Raw genomic sequence first — 8,133 nt, 5'->3', positions numbered from 1 at the left:
TGAAGACACAAGAATTTTGTTGTTACAAAGAAAGGTTTCGAGTATCAAAAGTCAATATTGTTGATCGTCAACGTGCTCATACGCCAGTCACAAGAACAGGATGTAAGGCTAGAGTCGTAGTTACAGCAACAAATACAAACGATCAGTGGGTTATAAGTAAGTCTGATCAGAAACATAATCATGCATTGTGCACACCTGCTATGACACCATTTATGCGTTCTAATAGAGCTGTAAGTAAGGCTGATATCGATGAGGCAACAACATTGAAAGAGGTCGGTGTTGGCACGTCACAAGTAATGAACTATTTAACGCAGCAGGCAGGGGGCTATCATAATGTTGGATTTACACATAAAGACCTCTACAATGCACTTCAAAGAGGTAAAGCAAAGGAAATCGTCGATGGGGATGTGAATGCGCTTATTGCCTACTTTGATTATAAGAAACATGATGATCCCGGGTTTTTTATGACATACTCGGTAGACGAATCGGGGGCATTGTATAATCTTATTTGGTCGGATTCTACATCGAGATCGGATTACACATGCTTCGGTGATGTAATTACGTTCGACACAACGTACAAAGATAATTTGTATGGTCGACCAATTATGCCTATTGTTGGTGTCAATCATCACCATAACACAATTGTGTTTGCCACTGCCATAATCGCTAACGAGACGTCTCAATCTTTCGAGTGGGTGCTACAGAATTTTTTAGAAGCCATGATGAATAAATCACCTATTTCCGTTGTAACCGATGGGGATAGGGCAATGCAGAGGGCTATCAAATCTGTTATCCCTTATGCTAAGCACAGATTATATTCTTGGCATCTTTCTCGCAATGCACAAGCTAACATTGGTGACCCAAAGTTTACAGCAGCATTCTCAAAATGTATGGCTTCCTGGTGGACAACCAAGGAATTTGATATTCAATGGCGTTCGGTTGTTTCAGAATTCAACGTCCAAAAGCATCCATGGGTGATTGAGAAGGGAAATACACGACACTTATGGGCACAAACATATCTAACCGGTCATTTCTTTGCCAATATTCGCTCAACACAAAGGTGCGAGTCTATGAATGCTTCACTAGCTATTGCACTGAAACACAAGAAGATATATTTAGATGTTGTTCATGCAATTGAAGATGGAATTAGTAGAATGCGTATGAACGATTTGAAAGCGGATTACTTAAGTTCCCATACGAAGCCCTTCCATATCACAAAACTGGTCGACCTTGAAAGCCATGCCGCTGCGATTTTTACCCGCGAATCTTTTCGTGTGTTCCAAGATGAACTTATACGGGAGACATTATACCGGATTGAGGCAGAGATTAAGTCCTTATCAGATGAATATCAACATTATATTTTGTCAAAGTACGCAGAAAAAAATAGGAAATTTGAAATTAGTTTTGATTCTCGTACGAAAACTCTAATTTGCTCCTGCAAAAAATTTGAGACCGTTGGACTTCCGTGTCGCCATCAACTTCACATTTTGAAGCAATTGGACTACACATATTTGCCCGGGACTTTGATTCAAAGTAGGTGGACTAATGATGCGAAGGCTTCTGCACCCAGCTATGTTGATTTGAATGTGTCTCCAGAAGTGATGCAAATGGCAAGGTTCGCTGCTCTACGTTCAACGTCAAGTAGGTTATGCTACATTGCATCAAAGACAGACGAGTCTTTCAAAACCGCAAGAGATGAGATGAAAAAACTAATAGAAGAATTAGAAAACTCGTTTGGTTTGAATCATTCAGTCAACTAGAGCATTGTAGTAAACAATGTTCGTGACCCTCAACGAAAACAACGCAAGCGAAAAGAAGTGCCGAAGAACAAGGTCGAGAAGAAAATTAGGCGATGTGGGTACTGCAACGGTGAGGGACATAACAAACTAACATGTCCTCAAGTCAAGCTCAGTTTGAGTACAAGCACACTTCAACTGATTTTTTCAAAGACGGAATGGAATGACAACGATCTCCATATAATATATCGTAAGTATCAACATGACTCCTATTGTATGTACATATAAATATTTTGAATGAAGGAAGAAAAACCGCGTTACTTAAAATTACCGACACTTTTTTAAATGGTATCGACACATTTTTCTTCCAATCTGGACATAAAGTACCGACACAATATTAGAAAGTGTCGATATAGGTTGTAGACCTATTCGCTCATAAAACTGGTATATTTATACCGGTTATATTACAAAATTATCTATTACATTATAAATCTGGGTTCCGATGTGTAAATATCGACACTTTTTTAAATCGTATCGACACATTTTTCTTCCAATCTGGACATAAAGTACCGACACAATATTAAAAAGTGTCGATATAGGTTGTAGACCTATTCGCGCATAAAACCGGTATATTTATACCGGTTATATTATAAAATTATCTATTACATTATAATTATGGGTTCCGATGTGTAAATGTCGACACTTTTTGACAATGTATCGACACATTTTTCTTCCAATCTGGACATAAAGTACCGACATAATATTAAAAAGTGTCGATATAGGTTGTAGACCTATTCGCGCATAAAACCGGTATATTTATACCGATAGCATTGCAAATTTACCTATTTTATTATAATATGTTGAAAATGTCCATACTTTTTATAAAAAGGATCGATACTTTTTTTAAAGATATGTAATTTATGTTTCAATTTTTTTTAAGTATGTTTCATGTTTTCCACCTACAATATTAATTTAAAAATTTCATTTGCACAAAAACTTATTTGATTGTTTTGATATTTTATAAAATAATATTTAGAATTTTTAATTTAATAATAATATATATCGTAACGTAAAAAATAAATCATTAGACGTCTATAATTACTAAATTAATATCTTAAAACTCACTCAAAAGATAACCTTAAATTAATGTTTTCCACAATGAAAAAAGTATAGACACTTTTATAAAAAGGATAGATACTTTACAATATAACCACTACCTATTACATTATATAAACGATACATATTACATTATATAAGCGCTACCTATTACATCATATTTTTACCTATTATATTGAAAGTGTCCATACTTTTTATAAAAAGGATCGATACTTTTTTTAAAAGATATGTAATTTATGTTTCAATTTTTTTAATAGTGTTTCATGTTTTCCACCTACAATATTAATTTAATAATTTCATTTACACAAAAAATTATTTGATTGTTTTGATATTTTATAAAATAATATTTAGAATTTAAATTTAACAACATTAACCAAAGATAATAATAAATATGTAATATATATGTTTATTGTTTTTAATTTAATAATATGTAAGTTATGTAATAGGTAGCGCTTATATTTACCTATTTTATAAGTAAACCGGTATATTTATACCGGTTATATTACAAAATTGTCTATTACATTTTTCAGTCGACACTTTTTTAAATCGACACTTTGTTGTGGATATCATCGAAAACAATGCTATAGTCATGTGTTTCGATACATTTGCAAGCAGATGTAAAATACATTAGTATTGATATTTCAACAATCCTCAAATGTATATGTACACATAGAAGCAAATATGGAATAATTAATGAAAATATACACACAATATAATCACACCAAAATATAAATACACAAGAATGTTCAAATAATGTACCGACAAACAAAATTAATCCGATGAAAAAGGGTTATTTCTAACGAAGTCCGGAACATTAGAGGCCTTCAACAAATTTTCCAAATACTCTCGTATGTTTCCGCCTTTTTCTGAGGACATACATAAATAATTTCAATTATCAAACGAATGAGGTGCAATTTTACTAACAATAAACTAAATTCGCATAAGCATGAATAAATTTGTGTCATACCTAGAGCATTGTCGTTCGAATGGGAAGCAGCGTCAAAGGTATGTGGACATATGTAATTGTATTTCTATATAAACACATAAGTTGTTAAAATAATCAATGTCTGAACACCTGTTCAACTGGAAAAACATATTGCATAAATGCAACTTACCGGATTATAAATCATTTTTTCTGTTGAATCATCGACCAAAAGTGTATTTAGCTCGTTAAAATCTGGACACGCGTTCCAAACATCATTGAGATCTTTACAGTAGGTAACAGAATCATATGTTTTGCATTTTTTTTGATCCTGTTCACAAACAGTCGAACATAAATATGTAGGAATCATAGACAACGAAAAGTCAGCAAACTGTAATGACATTCATCTTACCCACACGAATAGAAAATGCTCAGAAAATACAGGTAGTTTCTCAAGTACACGGTCGACGTTATGCCTGAGATTGTAATCAAGTTTGAATGTTAACATTCAAATGTATATTAACGATTTTGACTACAGTAATTCAATTGCTTCAAACATGTTCTAACCTCATCTTTGAAGACCAAAGGGCAACAACAAAATTGTCGACACAAAATTGCATAAATTCAAATAATCCTCTTCTGAGGACAACATCTACAACATGAAGAAAATGAGATTAAAATTCTACGCTTATATGTTAAAATAATGGATACAAAAGAATAGAATTAAAACCTGCAGGCAGTCTTGGGATGTAGGCAAGGACACCATTGAGATCAAAAATTAAAAGTTTTCTTGAAGGCGGCGTTGCAGACACGATATACTTGTTTGGATCATCATCTTCATCATCATCATCGTCATCATCTTCATCGTCAGCTTCATCGTCATCGTCATCATCATCGTCGTCTTCATCATCAGCTTCATCTTCTGCGACCGCTTGGTTGTCCACATCTGTTAAAAGAAAATAAAATAAAGTTCAGAACGTGTAAATGTTAAGAAACATAGATAATGAATTACCTAACTCGTTTGATGTCGTTGACGTAATTCGTTACGCAACATGGAGACTTCACGTTGCAATGATGAAATATCGGATCGCATTCCACTCACAAGGGAATCAATATGCTCCCGAAAATTGACCATGTATTCCATCACGGTCTTAATTGTGACATCCTGTGCAACTGGAGCTTCTTCCATCATTGCGTCTCCACTTGGTTGCTCTTCTTCATGGCCAACGGGGTCAATTTCCTCCCTCTCTTGATCTAATCCGACCTCCTTGACACGCTTCCAACCGAGTTTTTCAACAAAATCATATCCCGTTTTTTTAATAAATACCATGTCAATCTTGCGGGTTAATCGAACAGGGGCGTCATGCAAAAAATCAACTTCCTTCTTCTTCAACAGATGGGTGATGACACATCCATATGGTAGTGTAGTTGAAATTGTTGCTCCCTTTGTGACCATATATACAATTGTATTAAATATGAGTTTTGCAATGTTTGGAGCCGTTTTGGATTTATACTTTGCTATCCACCAATAATCGCTGTCTCGAAGCGTTGAATGTTTTCCCCCACTAGGCCGGATATACCATGTGAGCATTTTATGAAACACTCTCGACTCTACATCGAGGTGGATTGGGCTATTTCTAGCAACCCGTTTAATTGTAGATCAATCTACACCATTTTCATCTGAATCCCCTGTATTCGCTACACCTAAACCCTCCGCAATAGTTTCTGGAGATATATATATATCCTTCCCCATGACATGTGTATTAATTCCTATTATATTAGTCTTATTAGGCTCGTGCTGTAAGGAAGCATTGTTGTAGAAGACTCTAACTAGGTTGGGATAATATCTTGGTTCTACACCAAGGAATTCAAGCCAACCCCAAGATGTAAATGTGGATTTAAAACTAAATGCATATTTATCATCAAACAAGAAACCCAGGTCAATGACACGTTCGGGACGAATCTTCCTTACTTTAAAACTCGTCTGCCATCTTTGTTTCTCCATATCGGATCTAAAGTTCAGAGTTTCGAATGACCTGATTTCCTCAGAAGAATCGTTTGTTACAGAAGGAGGTTGTGGTTGAGAAGAACTTGGTTGAGAAGAGCTTTGAGAAAGACCTCGTTTCTGACGCTGACGTTTTGGAGCCATTTTGGTTGGATGCTATTACAATGGAACACAAACACATTCAGGAAAAAAGCTCCAATATAGAAATCAATCAAACCCATAAAATATCGATAAATTTACCTGAATATCTGATCGTCACTTATGATAACGGTAGAAGAAAGAAGAAGAGTTATCTTCTGCCTGCTTGCCTTTATGTTTAGGGTTTCTCGATTAAGAGTACTATATATAGTGAACGGTGGAAAAACACTTGATATTTAAATTAGTATCGACACAAACTAAAAAGTGTCGACACATTATTTAGACATATTCTCTCATAAAACTGGTATACTTGTACCGGTTAGATTGAAAAATTACATATTACATTATACTTTTGGGTTCGATGTTTTTGGGATCGACACTTTTTATATATGGATCGACACTTTATGGGTGCACCCTGTTTTCCATTCATTCTGGACCAAAAATATCGACACCAACTAAAAAGTGTCGACACATTATTTAGACATATTCTCTCATAAAACCGGTATACTTGTACCGGTTATATTGAAAAATTACATATTACATTATACTTTTGGGTTCGATGTTTTTGGGATCGACACTTTTTATATATGGATCGACACTTTATGGTTGCACCCTGTTTTCCATTCATTCTGGACCAAAAATATCGACACAAACTAAAAAGTGTCGACACATTATTTAGACATATTCTCTCATAAAACCGGTATACTTGTACCGGTTAGATTGAAAAATTACATATTACATTATACTTTTGGGTTCGATGTTTTTGGGATCGACACTTTTTATATATGGATCGACACTTTATGGTTGCACCCTGTTTTCCATTCATTCTGGAAAAAATATCGACACAAACTAAAATAGTGTCGACACATTATTTAGACATATTCTCTCATAAAACCGGTATACTTGTACCGGTTATATTGAAAAATTACATATTACATTATACTTTTGGGTTCGATGTTTTTGGGATCGACACTTTTTATATATGGATCGACACTTTATGGTTGCACCCTATTTTCCATTCATTCTGGAACAAAAATATCGACACAAACTAAAATAGTGTCGACACATTATTTAGACATATTCTCTCATAAAACCAGTATACTTGTACCGGTTAGATTGAAAAATTACATATTACATTATACTTTTGGTTTTCGATGTTTTTGGGATCGACACTTTTTATATATGGATCGACACTTTATGGTTGCACCCTGTTGGCCATATTGTAAATTTGCCTTTTACTTCAAAGTATCAACATGACCCTTAATGTGTATAAGAAACATGTACAACAACATACTGCTAACTTTTCTCATCTCATTCATAATTATATTCACATACAAAAATATAAATCGTATACAAAATTATAAATCTTATACAAAATTAACCCTATATTTACATCATTGCATCCTTTTGTTATTCTTATGTAATATGGCAGCTTTTGTTATATCCTATCTTCGTTCATTTTGATTGTGGCTTACGAGATCGTTTAATATTCGCGATCGATCCCAGTCTCCAACAACCTATATTCAAATTGTCAGAACGTTAAGTATTGTCAACTACAGCATTCAATCTACGACTTTTAACAATTTTACCACAAACGAATTTTTCTATCCACTTATAAAATCACCAGTTGCCCCTGTAGAACCGATCGATTCCATCCACATCATCACATACATGCCGCAATCATGTCTGTTACAAAATTTGAAAACCACACATGTCAATTATGATGAATACTGCATAAATTAAGCTTTCTATTTGTGATAACATCTCATACCCATTCAATTGCTTATTCTTCTTATGCTCCACAAATTTGAAATTTTTCAAGGGATACTTTCCTAGAGATCCACATGATTCAACCCAAATGCGTTTCTTATTATAAGAATCTAATATTTTAATCTGCATTAAAATAGAAGAAGTTATGCACCAAAAAAATTATGCATTATAATTTACATAATGTCCTTTCATACATACATACATACCAATCTCTTAGCATCCTTCACTCTCTGTTTAGCTGCTTCAGTTGTAAACATACTATCATATATTGTTGCAACACGATCTACCATATCCAACACCAACAGATACCAATGTGAATTATGGTAGTTTATTGTGATCATGATCTGCAACAAATTTCACACCCAATTTGACAAAATTCAACATTCTATATCCGAAAACATCATTTGCAATTGGTATGGTGTCTTACCTTCTCACAGTCGGTGAAT

The sequence above is a fragment of the Hibiscus syriacus genome, unplaced genomic scaffold (assembly GCF_006381635.1).
Source record: "Hibiscus syriacus cultivar Baekdansim isolate YM2019G1 unplaced genomic scaffold, ASM638163v2 tig00110597_pilon, whole genome shotgun sequence".
Lineage (NCBI taxonomy): Eukaryota > Viridiplantae > Streptophyta > Magnoliopsida > Malvales > Malvaceae > Hibiscus > Hibiscus syriacus.
This window is presented reverse-complemented; position numbering follows the sequence as displayed.